Raw genomic sequence first — 14,926 nt, 5'->3', positions numbered from 1 at the left:
AAACTGATATTGTCATACAACCTGGCAAACAAAGCCTAAACCTAAGACGTACTGCATGAACACTGAGGCGTGTATCTTTACTCTGTTCTTGTATCAAGCACTTGATTTCTGTCTCTGTAAGCTGGGTCTGAATATGCATCTTACTGCTGAGCATGAATACACTCATCTTCAAATCAGCCCAGTGTGGCGACATGCAGTCAGCAGTTCTTTATGTAAATTCTAGCTGAAAGAAACACGTCGATGAAGAAAGCACGTTTGCACAATTTATAACAGACAAGCAGGTGGAATGTTTACGCTTACTAATACTCTCACCTAGGTAAGATAAAAAGATGAAGAAACAAAAATGAAACTATAAAACATATAAAGAAAATATGTTTCTCCACATGGGCAGCGTGGTCAAATCAGCGATATAGAGACAATCCTAGAAACAAGGAATGTAATGGCAAGCTTAGAAACACTGAAAGGCCTGAAAGATGAAAGAAGTATTCTTCTTTTAGTTGTGTCCTTAGAGCAGCTATCCAGGTCTAGAGATCGTGGGCATGTCTGGATGCCAGTGGAACAGAGTTGCTCATGTTTATTGATGATGTGACTGCTGATAGAAAAAGCAGAGTAAATTGTGAAGTTTAAAGGACTGTACTCTTTGTTCTGATTCAGAAAAATGTGCTCCACCGCTAATGGATAATAACCCAGTGCATACTACAAAAGCAATGATTTTCTCTGGGCAAATAAATGGGATATTCTTCAGTGCCCGAGTTAATCCGCCTCAGCCCAACGGAACATGTTTTTTTGAGATCCACAAAAAAGCAGCAAGAGGAGGTGGCTGCAGTCAAACTGTGGCAGAACATCTCAAAGGAGGAACACAGCATTTGTCATGGGTTTGTAAACTTCAGGCAGTCAGCCAACTATAAAATCAAGATCTTATATTTAAAATTACATTTGTTTGTCAGGTTACGGCTTATCAAATCAAATCAAATTCCTGAAAAGAATAATTATGACTTTACAAAGCACAGCATCAATTGCACCTCTCAACAGAACATCCAGAACTGATGATCCTAATGAACCCTGGTGTGTTCTTAACACAAAGCTGCCAGTGGAGACGGCTCTCGATAGCAAGCCTGACTTTACGTTTGGGTTGTTCCACATAAAATCAGTCAAATTTCTTTTTTAAAAAAGGTCTCACCTGAACTACATAGAATTGTTCTTTTTTTCTTAAATAATTCAATCAAAAAGAATAAATTGAGAATTTTTAATGAAGCCTGAACAAGTCTCATGCTCATACTAGAAAAGGCAAACGACATATTTGTTTGAGTTGTTCCTGACACACACAGCTTTTTAATTCACCCTAACTTTGACAGCCTTTTTGAACACTCACCTTCTTAAACACAGGTAATACACCACATGACATTTTCAGGGCTAAAAGGCACATTAAGCTCTGTTAAACACCTGCAGCCTGTTTGTGTTTGGCCCCATTTCAAGTATCACAGTGTAAAGCCAAAATCTTTTGCTCAGGACAGTTTTCACATTTAACAGCTCCCAGCCTCACTGACACATTATAGATTACAGTTTCAATAACTAAAACAAGTGCTGCAGCAGTTTTATACCATCAAAAAGAGAAACATGTCTTAGTACTCAGCACGTTACACCTATTTTTTTGATAATTTAGTTGAAAATCTTTTCAAAAGTTTATTCTGGGCAAACATTTTTTAGTTCTATCACCATGTGGGATAGCTGACTGGTCAAGTTGTTTTTTAAAAAAAGTGATGTAGCTAGGGTAACAGTGTTACCTTGCTGTGCAGCTAGTTACTATCAAAGTGCTCTTGTAAGTGGATAATGCTAAGTCACTCTGCAGCTCAATTTTTGCTCCCTGAACAGATTGAAAAATGTTTTCAAAAACTCAGTGATAAAAAAAAAAACTGAGTACCTGAACGCCTGAAAACATGTTAAAGCAAAACAGTTCAACCAGTGTGATTTTCAACAGTTTCTAAAGCATCTGAGGTAGACGAGCCAGTCAGGATGAAGAATGAGACAGCTATCATGAATAGTGAAGTGTACGAGAGGGGAGGAGGAGGGCAGCAGTCTGTGTGCTGCAGATGAACAGCCAGGTAGAGGAGAAACAACAGGTAAGATCAAAACACACAATGACCACAGACCCTCAACCATCAACCCCCAACAGGCAGACAGTAGCAACTGTAGCAAATACAATCATCTGTGCAACACTACTGACTATTAATCAATAGTGTTCAATTACAAAACAGTTTGCAATCTGCTTGACAATTACTGATTAACAGTTTTAGTCCCAATTCAATAATAACACTGTGTGATTGTGAAGCAGACAAAAACATACTGCATGCAATAATGTTATTTCAAACCTCCAACATGAAAAAGTATTCATAGATAATCTAATATAGAGGTCATGATTCTGAGTTTTGGAGCCAGTGATTTCAGTTCTCTGTTTAATATTCTCCGTGTGACTTTTGATTTTATTTAACATTACTTTTGCTTAGGTTGTGCCTTCGTTCGGAACTCATCGTTCGTGGTTATTCTTTGTTATCTGTGCCTAGTGGGCATTTCTGTTAGGTCTCCTGTGTTTAGTCAGTCTTGTGTTCATGTTTATTTAGTTTTTGTCTATGTCAAGCTTGTGTGTTTCGTCTGTCTTTCAGTGTTTATTCCTGTCTCTTGTCTTATGTGCATTGTATTAAGTTTTGCTTCCCCTGTCTCGTTAATCAGATTTAGTTCACCTGTGTTGTTGTGTGGCAGAACATCTCAAAGCAGGAACACAGCATTTGTCCTCGGTTTGTAAACTTCACACAGTCATCCAACTATAAAAACAAGTCCTTATATTTAAAATTACGTTTGTTTGTCTGGTTAAAGCTTGCCTTTAAACAAATGCATTCTCGCACACAGACAAAGGATAAGGCAATGAAAAGCTCCTCCTTTGACTGCACACTAAATCAAAATATGATCGTAGGCTGCTATTGGCTTTTGGCTCCAGAGAAACAGCCAATCAAATTCCTGAAATCACTTAGGACCAGTGTTGGGTAAGTTACTTTAAATTAGTAGCTTAGTTACATTACTAGTTACTTCTATCAAAAGTAACTCAGTTACGTCAAGTTACTTGTTACTTTCAAAGTAACTAGTTACTAAGGAAAGTAACTTTGGTTTTACTCAGAATTCTCTTGTTAATGTGTTTCTTCCATAACTTTTCCAGTCTTCTAGCTTGCTTACTTGCCACAAGTGCACTGTGCCACCTACCAATAGAAAGGAAAAAATAATGTGCATATTTCCACGAGAGAAATCCCACGCCTGGACCGTCGTTGATCGCCGACATGATTCTAGCCTACGTCACAGCGTCATGTGCGCTTTTTACATTCAACACAAAAACTGCAGTAGTGGTGCTTTCGATTGTACTCAGAACTTGGAAATTCTGCCTTCCGAATAGGAAGATGTAGGCAACACCAGACTGCAGATGAGCTGCATACAGGGCTGGACTGGGACAAAAAAATCGGCCCGGGCGTTTTGACTGACCAGCTGCCATTATAGCAAAAATCATAGCCTTTGAATGAAAACAAACACTGTTGTGACAGTGATGTTCACTGTTTTGATGGTATATATGCATCAATCTATCAATCGTTTGTTGTAAGATTCAGATAATTATTTATTAAAAGCTAGATATTTTAAATGTGAATAAGAAAGAAAAGTATTTCTTTGTGCCCCCCTTTCCCTGTTAATGCCCTACATGCCCCCCTGGCAACACTTTGCTAGACCCGCCCCTGCACAGTTACCAGCTGTCAGCTACCTAAAAAAGGATCCTGGTGTTATTTGTCTCTCAGAAACAGTTCATAACTTCCCTTCAACTCATTCATGTCACCTAAAAGGTAAACCTGTTTCTCCATCACCTGTTCAGCTCTGATGATCCAGTAAGGACATCTCCTGGTTTCATCTTCATGTTTCCCTCTCACCACATATCCAAACCGATATCATGACCAGCAGCTTTTTTGCAGCTGTGGCTCCAGCAAACATCAGCTGATACTAGAAAGTAATATTAAATAAATTCTAACAACAGCTGATCAAGCTTAAACATGCTGCTGTTGTTTAGCGCAACATCCGCTGGTTTCTTCTTTCTGGCGCAAAGTGAGCGATAAACAAACAAGACAGAAAAGCCGATCATTGATCATTGATCAGTTTCATGATTGAAGTAGAAACGGGAGAGGGAGGGGGAGAGAATGAAAGAAGAAGAGGCAGCTGTGCAGCGTAAACACAGAATAACTCCAGCTTTGTGTCTTTTTCATTGTAGCTGAAGTCCGGGACAAACTGTGTTCCTTTTCACCTCAATACGGAGCGCGTAATATTTTCTCTGAATACAAGACGATTCCATTGTTTAGGGGATGGTTGGCCACTCTAATAATTAACTGTATGAACAAAATAAAGTTCACCATCAGTAACATAGCACCACCCAGCTGTATAGAAACCCCGTCATGCTAGCTAGCACACAGTACGAAAAAGTCAGCACAATGAAAATAAACTCCACCTAAACTTGGTTTATATCTGACCCAAATAAACTACAGGTCATAACTTCTTACCTGAAGTTCAGTTCACCTGACACTCGGACCGGCGGCCGCCTTGGGTCTCTGCTCTTCCTGCCTCCCCTTTCCTTCATCCACCTGCTGACCTCCACCACTTGCTAATGTTACTGAATCTGTGGAAGCTCCACGATAGCCACCACACGAAGTAACGAGTAACGACCCTATCTAAATCCCAGTAACGAGTAACGCGTTCCTGATTTTGGCATAATAACTAGTTACCGTGTTTGTTACCACAATAATAACGTAGTTACTGTAACGCGTTACTTAATAACGCGTTAGTCCCAACACTGCTTAGGACTTTACGAAGCTCAGCATCATTCCCCCGTCTCATAAATCAGATTTAGTTCCTGGGCGTGTTCCATCTCCCTAATTACCTCGTATGTATTTATCCCTTAGTTTTCTTCTGTTCCTTTTCGCGTTTAGGGATGGGTATCGTTTAGGTTTTATCTGATACCGGTGCCAAACCGGTACTTTTGAAACGATGCCGGTGCTTAAACGGTGCTCGAACCGGTGCTCGAACCGGTGCTTAAAGAATGGAAAACACAAACTTTGTCCACAAACCTCTTATGTTTTTATTTTTAGCAGTCTCTTTTTTTCTGCAAACTGATAACCAAGTTAGCCTTTTCTGTTGATACAACATATCTCATTTGGTTGGAACCGGTGCTCAAACAGTGGAAAACACAAACTTTGTCCTAAAACCTCTCATGTTTAGCTGGGGGTTTTTTTGTAAAAAGAATTGTTTGCCATTAGCCTTTTCTGCAGCTATAGGGCATACAGTATATGGTATCACACTATCAAACAAGAAGACAGCAACTACTGTAACTACGACAGTGTTTGCTAGTTCACCTTATGGGCATTAATTTAATCACGCGGTTAGCCTACTCAACGTAAATTACACACGAACAACAGAGAAGAACGGCTGCTGCTGCTGCCATCATCATCTGTCATCATTTCTGCTACACTGGCAGGGCTAGGGGCCAGGACTCTCCTCTTCGGGTTCTTGGGGGATGTTGCTAACTCCGGGTCCGATAACAGGCACCACACGCACAGTAGATGTGCTCGGTGTGAGGTCTTGCAGCAAGCTATCAAATATAGTGCATTTCTCTGCATTTAAAAAAAATGCTATGCATCGCCAGGTGTTTCATCAGATTCGAGGTGGTACCTCCTTTGCACAGTATCACCTTAAAGCACTTGCTGCAGGCTGCTGAGTTTGCATCTTTTGCTGTGAAGTACAGCCAGACCTTTGACCGCTTCAGGCATTTTATTGGTAAATGGCCTATAGCGCTTTACTAGTCCCTAAGGACCCCAAAGCGCTTTACACATGGCGAGGCTGCCGGACCTCTGACCACCACCAGTAGGCAACGGGTGAAGTGTCTTGCCCAAGGACACAACGACCGAGACTGTCCAAGCCGGGGCTCAAACCGACAACCTTCCGATTACAAGGCGAACTCCCAACTCTTGAGCCGCGATTGCCCCATCTGTGTCGCTGCTCTAAAAGAACATACGTGGCCCGCCTATTATCCTTGGAAAGTTAAAATGGCAGTAAAGCTGTCTTTTAAATATTTCTAACATTTTGAGTTATTTTCCAGTGTTAGAAAATCAGCACTGCTCAGTGTTAGTCTTTGTTAATCTTCAAAACTGACTAGGTTACTTTTAAACATATAACACTGTCAAAAGTGTTAATTTAACACTCAACAGTGTTGTATTTAACACTCAGAGGAGTGGACCCATATAGACACTCTCTAGTGTTAATTTAACACTGGAGGTTTTGCTGTGTATCACATCGTTTTCAGAATGTGCAGCATTATCTAAGACCGATTGTTTTTCTTTCTCAGCATATTTTCCAGTATTCTCCTTTTCCATATTCCTCCTTCAGGTGGGGCAGCAGCCAGACCACAAGCTTTCAAAAACACACATTACATTGTTACAGTCGTTACAAAAGGCTGACAATCAATCAAGCACTAAATGATGGGCCTGGACATTGAATTGGACAAACCGTACTGATGGTTCAAAGCATCACAGTGGCTACAAGTTAGGTTAAAAGTTAAGTTATGTGAGAGAAAGACTCTCTTTGATCATCTCTGTCATAGCCTCTTGTTCTCTAGTGTTCCCTGAAAACACAAATTTAGTATCACGCTTCTTCTCATTAATATTCAAAGTGTTCACTAACACAGGTGTCCACCTAAAGGCATGGAGCTAAGACGGGCTAATTCAAGCTCTCCCTCTGGAAGTTAGAAATGTCAAACTCAGAAGGAAGCAGAATTACAGCCTTGCAGTTTTAGCTCTTCTAATATATGAATTGGAGAGTGAAGACATTTAATAGGTGGGCAGCAAAGATAAATGTCACCATGATCAAAAAAACTTTCTTTTGTTTTTTTCCCCCCTTGAAGAATCATCAGGAATTTGACCTTTGAAACTGAGCATCATCCTCAGAACTGTGATAACTCTGAAATAAGAAAACTAATAATATATTTGGTGAATATTTGGTGTATGTATTTTAAAATAAATCAGACCATCATTCAAACAAAGTGGTATCTGTTTTTTTGTGAAAGCTATTCAGAGGAACGAGGAAAGGCAAGCTGCTGCCAGACTGGAGCACCCTAAGTTAATATGAGCAGGTACAAAATTAATATGTAAACCAGAGGATTATAGAGTTTATAAAATCAATAAATAAATTAGTATATACATATATCAGTGCATACAAAGGTTGTTTCAATGCAGTGCAGTAACACAACATTTCCTAATTTGATTTGCTTTCCTCTCACTCTCAGTGACAGACACTGGAGTTTGTTCCCATCCTGGCAACAAACTGTTCCAACTTCTGCAATCTGGTAGAAGGTTCCGCATCATCCGGGCAAGGACAGAGAGACTCAAGAGGAGCTTCTATCCCCAAGCCATCCGGGCCCTAAACACACACACATCATCTATAATTGACTGAGGCAGGACTCTCTTCCAAACACTCTAAACCAGGCACAATGTACATTCCAAATTCCTTTAATTTTAAACATGTTTATATTGTCTATTCTGTAAAATAGTCAGATGTCTATTCATATTAATGTACAGAATTCACCTGCTTGCTGCTACTACTGCACATTCACCCAATATATATACTATATATATATAATGTTCTGAGTTGTTTTCAGCTCTGCACCGTGAGCACATAAATGCTTCAGATAAGGAACGAGAAATCAGTAAAATCAAAATCCTGCAAAGGTAGTGCATTCAGGGTGATTCTTGCAGTCTTTTTCGTTGTCCAAGTGCAAACACGACTCTGAACAAGTTGGGACGATGTGTAAATGAAAATTGAATGCAGTGATTTGCAAATCTCATAAACCCGTATTTGATGCATAAAAGGACGTAGAACGTTTAAACAGGGAAAATGTTCAATTTTAAGACATTTGTTGTAATGTACTGTAGATGATGACATGTTCAAAGTCTTTGCAATTGATCCACAATTTGCACATAGTTCTCTGCAGATTGGTAAGCATCTGCTCATCTTTACTTCTTTAAAACATCTTCTGGATGCTCTTTTTATACTCGGTCATGTTACTGAACTGTTTCCAGCTATTTGCTGCTCCCGTCAGCAGCAAGGAATTGAACATCATATTTTAAATAAGCTTTTCATGAAATGGTAAAATGTTGCAGTTTAAACATCTGAAGCATTTTTGGTGTTCTATTGTTTTTCATTCAGTTTTTTTTTTTTTTATATATTTTACACAGAATCCCAACTTTTTGAATTGAGGTTGTGGTAAACGACAACAACAAAACAGATCACTCGCATTGCTGCATTAAACAGACTTTTCTTTCCAACCTTCTGGCTGTCCCACTTTTATGGATTTTCACTCTATTTTTGCAAAGAATTCATTATTGAAATTCCAGTTAAAATGCCTCAACAGTGATTCCTAGAGGACAGGCAAGAGACCAGACAGTAGGAGGGATTAGAGAAAAGGAACTCCAATGTCAACTTATTGTCTTTTACTTATGTTCATGCTAACATGCTATTGGCCAAGCATGAGTGAAATGATGAGGAGTTCCCTTGAAGTGTCAAAACAACCACTAGAATGCAATATTAACGCTGCACTGGGACTCTATTAAAATCTACAAGTGTTCACCACTGGTATAAACCTGTTAAGCAACAGAACAGCTTTTAAGGTATAAAGTAAAAAGCTTTATAATGTATCACTGAAAAATCTCTGCCCAGCTAGAAAAGTCACATACTTATATTTTGTTGGAAGACAAACTTTGATGGCAACTAATTTCAATAAGTTTATGCAATGTCACAACATGCTTTTCCACCCAGAGTTGTACTAGAGCTTGTACTGATGATTGGAGAGTTGGACCACTTCACAAGTCTTCTCCAGCACGTCTCACAGATTCTCAATGAGGTTAAAGTGTGAGAATTTCTTTCAGAGTGTGAGCCTGATGAATCCTGCCATTGTAGAATATGCTTGCAGCAACAGAGCTCTGATCTTCAGCTGCAACATTGTTTCTTCACTTTTTCAGAAACAAATATGCAAATGAAGCTCATCACACCAGTTCACAAGGGTGTTCACTCCAACTATATAGCAGGAAATGTCAGAGTTACTGTGAGTAAGATAAGTATCACTGCGTTTAGGCAGAATTACAAAATATATTGGTTAGCATGGGAGCTAGCAGTTTTGTTGAATAAAGACAACGATGAGCTCAGGGCTCGCAAAATTTCAAAATCCCTGGTAGCCCTTCGGGCAGGGACTCTTCAGTTTTTGGTAGCCCAAAATAAATTTAAGTAGCCCGAATAAAAAAAGAGAGCAATTTTTTGATTGATGTTTTGTTTCCTGTTTTGTTTCCATTACAATATTATACATTAAAGAATAATATTGTAACGGAAACAAAACATTAATCAAAAAATTGTTGAAACACAAATTACAACACTGTATAAAAATTACAGTCATCAACTCAAATACTTGGTTCTAATTGAACAGAAATTTCTATGAACTTGTAAGAACTGTGTAGGACATGAATCAGTCTGTGTCAGATCCTGAATTTGAAATTTCCACTGAAGTCACGGGTAAGAGACAAGTGGAACCAAGATCGAGGCCATTTGCTTTTTGAAGTTTGCAAAGACTGCTAAATTGTGCCAGTGGTAGTTCACTCTTTGCAACATAGTACGCTGTTCTAAACAGATTTTTCAGGTTTATTTTTAGTATGTTATTTGCAATTGGTGTTTGTTCTGGGAAAGATATTGCAGACTGAGCAATAATGCATTTCTTGCATTTCTCATGGGTTCTAATGGGGGCCTTTCTTAAAATGACTGGTCCCAGTAACAAAGGCGCTTTTCGACTCAGAAATCGAGAGAAAACCAACAACACACCCGGCAGAACATTATGTTATTTACACGGGTGCACATGTGCGCATTCGCTGTCAAAATAAAAGACGCGCACCAGATAAGAAGTTGCAACGCGCATTTGCGTCCATATAAAAAGCAGTGTTTTTGTCCGCTAGAGTGGGATTTTCACGGCACATTCTGCACCACATCTCTGTGCGTTCATCATTTGTTTGAAGCCAGCTCACCTCCTGCAACCACTTTTCCGAGAATACTTCTTTTGTGGTTCGGACTCCTGACATTTCTTTGGAGGTGGAGGAACATCACAGTAATTGCTTAAAGGAGCTTCTTTGACATCTTTAAGAGTTCTAAACAAATGTCTGTCCTCCTCCAGAAAATCTTATGTACGCAAACACGCGTTGCAACTTCTTATCTTGTGCGCGTTTTTTATATTGACAGCGAATGCGCACCTGCGGACCACTTATGTGCAGCCCTGGTTATTTAGCTCGTCATATTGCAGCCACAGAAATTCTTTTGTCCATGAAACCATAAAGCTGCACTTTCTTTTTGCCTTATAGTCTGATTTGTCATAACTTTTCCGTTTTGTGGTCACTTCTTCACCCTGACCTGTCTTATTTGGCTCAGCAGAACTAAAATATATATCCTGCTGCTTTTACACACACACTCACATAACACTCAGTGATTCTCTGCGCGATCAACCTCTCACATGTTTAAGCTGCGGGAGATTTCACTTGTCATGTTTGCATAGTAAGCTAACGATTGATAAGACGATGTCAGAGGAATTGGTGCGCAAATTATCATCACTCACCAATCAGTGCTGTCGCTCTCTATACACAGTTCACGCGATTGCAAAGTGAAAGCAAAAAACAAGCGCAAATTCAAACACGATTTCAATATGTCACATATTGACAGTGGCTCACCGATGACAATGACATAATTACCCAGCTACTAACTGTGCCTGGATCTATGAGACGGCGCTACCTCAGGAGTGTTCATCCAGACTCTCCTGTTGTTTGGCCTTCCATCCCCGCGGTGAGTGGAATTTATGAACGTCGCGGATCAAACTCTCTGTTTCTTCGTCCCCTAAATCGGGCCGCTTCTGTTAATAATATGTCTTCTACTTCGCTGAGAGTGGCGCTTTTCAACGCTCGATCAATGACTAATAAAACGTTCCTGCTGAACGATTTTATTCTTTCCAAGAAACTGGACTTCTTATTTCTAACCGAAACCTGGCAGCGCGATGGTGACTTTTCATCCTTCATTGAACTCTGTCCGAGTGGGTACTCATTCATCAGCCAGCCTCGGACGTCGGGTCGAGGAGGAGGTGTCGCTGCAGTGTTTGGAAGCCGGTTTTACTGTCGCGCAGTGTTGGTCGGACATTTTTCATCCTTTGAACTACAGCTGGTTAGAATTGGAAATAAAGATCCATTTTACTGCGCTGTAGTGTATCGTCCACCTGGCCTAAACACTATGTTTTTAAAGGAGTTCAGTGACTTTTTATCCTCGACTTTGAAGCTGTCCAGACTGGTTATAGTCGGGGATTTTAATATACACGTTGATGATGACTCTGACCTCTTTGCCAGAGGTTTCCTTAGCGTCATGGATTCTTTTCATTTTACTCAGCATGTGTCTGGTCCCACACACACCAAAGGACACACACTGGACCTTGTTTTTACTTGGTCATGTGACCAGGGCTTGCTTGCTGTCCAGCACACGAGGCTGAAAACAAAAGGCGACAAAGCTTTTGGAACTGTGGCCCCCAGATTGTGGAACTCTCTCCCTTTGAGCCTGAGATCTGTGGACTCAGTGGTCGCTTTTAAAAAACAGCTAAAAACCCATCTTTTTAAACTTGCTTTTAGTTGATTTTTATTTTTAGGTTTTAGCTTCTGTGAAGCACTTTGTGATTTTTATCTTGAAAGGTGCTATATAAATAAAGTTTTACTTACTTACTTACTTTACATTTCCGAAAGAATGCAAAAGCATTGACATATATTTTTCCTTCCTATGACAGCCCGACGGGCAGGGCAGGGCAAACAAGAACATAAAAAGCAGTCTGGCATATGCAACAGGGTGCTTCAAAAAAAAGTGCAGTACTGGGGAGATGGTATCATCTGTGAAGTGTTTTCTGCTACAGGCAAAGTGAAAATCCAATGCACGATTTAGCTTCTTGTAGCAGCTCAAATAGTTAAGCTAATGGAGTCAATGGATTTTGACTGGGGAGCGTGGCAAGAACAGATGGAGAGCTTTGCTGGGACAACGGGCTGCGCTGCCTGAGCTTTAAAAGATTTACTCACCTGGCACTTGATCCTGGTAACGACTACTGCATGGGCTACGCAACGGAGGATGTTTTTCTCTGTGTTAATGTCTCACTGGCTGGACTTCTTCTGGCCTTAAAAGATCCAAAGAAGAGAGAAGGCCTTTAGGTCTATCCTGCACTCATAACATTGCATGCAACAGGACCTACAGCAGCTGTGACAATAATCTCCCAACATGTCAAATCAGTGTAACTCTAAAGAAGGAGGAAGAACTCACAACACGGTTCTTTTTTTCATAACTTCAGGTAACACAAGCATTTCTGCCATTGGCACATGCTTCATTAATTATTCATAACTTTTAATTAGTGGAAACAGGAAGGATCAGTCAGCAGCGCTCAGAGACACACAGTGATGCTACAGTTTAAACATTTGTTGTGCAGCAGCTGTCTTCAGGAAGATGGGATGTTTTTATTTAAAGGTCTGATGTGTCGACTAAAGTCAAGAATATCATTCTTGATATGGGTTTCCCCCCCCAATCTGCTGCCATAATTACTGTGCTGTTATTGATGACCTCATCAGTAACTAACAAAACATGGCAACGAGTATCTTGGTAATTCGTTACTAATTAGTTGTCTGGGCTATTAGTATTGTGCTGCCGGTTCTCCTAAAATGTACATCAGTATTCCTCTCTGGGCCGACTGGAAGCTGACAGGCTTCTAGGCAAACACGATACGTGCAGTTCATTCCCCTCCACAGCCTGCAGTGACTATTTTTAAGAAGCCATCATTCCACTTTAAGTTGACCAGAGGGAAGTAGAGATAAACAGCTAAATAGTGTAAAATAACATGGTGCCACTGGTTTTCCTTTTATCCTCAATTTTTTGAGTCACCAGCTTCCAGCCTCCCCAGTAAGACAGCAGCTTTAGGAGCCTGCATTTATGTTCTTTCCTGCAAAGGTAACCTTTACCCGACTTCTTTTCTTTTTAGCAAACAAGTGCAATTTTGACCCTTTCTGATTCTGATTCTGACAGTTCGTCTGTTTTTCCTACTACAGTAGCAAAACAAAGAAAGCCATCATGACAGCTCCTGGAACTTAGACTTTAAGTGTTAAATGAGTAAAATTACACAAAAATGTTAACTGAAAATGTTCTAGAAAACAAATGTTAATGTCGGTAAGAATACTGGAAAAACTGACAGAAAAACAGTTAAAAGACTAGAATTGATTTCCTCCTTATTGTAGCTATTTATTGGGGTTGTTGTAGCTCAGGTCAGCCACTAACCAGAAGGTCGGTGGTTCAATCTCAGGCTGCTCCAGGCTGCATGCCAAATATCCTTGGGCAAGATACTAACCCTATGTGGTGGTCAGAGGGTCCGGTGGCACCAGTGTCCAGCAGCCTCACCTCTGTCAGTGCGCCCCAGGGCAGCTGTAGCTACAATGTAGCTTGCCATCACCAGTGTGAATGTGTGTGTGAATGACTGAATGTAGTGACACTAATATTTAACTTCTGAATAATTTACTTATCAAAACAAAGACATTCACACCATGAATGAAAAGCAGACACAATAAAGAGATATTTGACAGCGATGAAAAGAAAAAATGGGCAACGCTTTGGAGACAAACAAGAAATAAGGAATAAATTAATCATCTGCAAAAATGAAGAAGAAAAAGAAGCCAAAAAAACCATGACATGTGACAAAGCCTCTTTTGTTCAACTGGATCAAACAAGATCAGTGCATTCACTCAAAAACTTGATATTTATGTACTCAGCATTCCCTTCATCAAGTCGCCTTGATGAAGGGAATGCTGATTCCTGTGAGCATTTTAGTGAATATACTAATACCAGTGATTTCAGAGCGATCAGTGATTGCACGCCTTAGAGAACAAATCGTTCCCTTGAGAGCACCCTTTCAAAAATTCTCCCCAAGATCCATTTAATGCAGCTGCTGGTCTTACTTCTGCTGAAGAGGAGCAGGTCATCCAGACAACAATGTTGATGTTCAGTGAAAAACACCATCCTTGCAGCCCAAGACCAGTGTTGGTCAAGTTACTTGAAAAAAGTAATCAGTAACTAATTACTGATTACTTCCCCAAAAAAGTAATCCCATTACTTTACTGATTACTTATTTTCAAAAGTAATTAATTACTTAGTTACTTAGTTACTTTTTAAAAACACGATTTACAACCTGAATAGGTGATAAAGTGATAGATCTTTCAGCCCAATTCTACTTTTTCTGCATAATCCATCATACAAAATGTAATCAAATGGAAAAGTCCCTTTTTAAAACTTGTTTTATTAGTTTTAATCTTTTAACTTTATGCATCAAGCAAAAATTTAATTATATGCACCATTCTCTGACTGGAAGAAATTTGTTTAATATTTAAACCTATTTTCTGCACATTCCAGCACATAATTCTTTTTTCTTTTTTGTGTTTACACTCACTCTTTCAAATAGATGCAAGTAAAACACAACAGAAAATAAATAAAATCAAAGACTCAGCGGTCCTTTTGCTCTATTTTCACCTGTAAAGCAGGAGTAGGGTAGGCGGAGGTTTACCCTGGTGCAGGTGTGCCGCGGAGGTGAGTGGAAGAATTTTTTTTTCGCTGTAAAAATAAGTTGTCTTCCCACGCACAACGGACACTAATGTTTTTGTCACTTTTTATGGAATCAAACTCAAAGTAAGGTCAGTACTTCCACGCTTTAAATGCTGCACCTCATACTCTCTCCCGCACTCGATATATTATCCACTGTTGATCTGCAGACAGC

General features: G+C 39.8%; 1 protein-coding gene across 1 annotated transcript in view; it reads right to left on the bottom strand.

The window, feature by feature from the left end:
• The window catches only part of npffr1l2 (neuropeptide FF receptor 1 like 2), a 50,919-nt gene extending 38,630 nt beyond the window's left edge, over nucleotides 1–12,289 (bottom strand). The window contains exon 1 of the mRNA XM_012923563.2: nucleotides 12,201–12,289. The gene's annotated coding sequence lies outside the window, so the exon portion shown is untranslated. The remainder of the gene's footprint in view (nucleotides 1–12,200) is intronic.
• Nucleotides 12,290–14,926: the final 2,637 nt, after the last annotated feature.

This window comes from Maylandia zebra, linkage group LG12 (genome assembly GCF_041146795.1).
Source record: "Maylandia zebra isolate NMK-2024a linkage group LG12, Mzebra_GT3a, whole genome shotgun sequence".
Lineage (NCBI taxonomy): Eukaryota > Metazoa > Chordata > Actinopteri > Cichliformes > Cichlidae > Maylandia > Maylandia zebra.
This window is presented reverse-complemented; position numbering and strand designations above follow the sequence as displayed.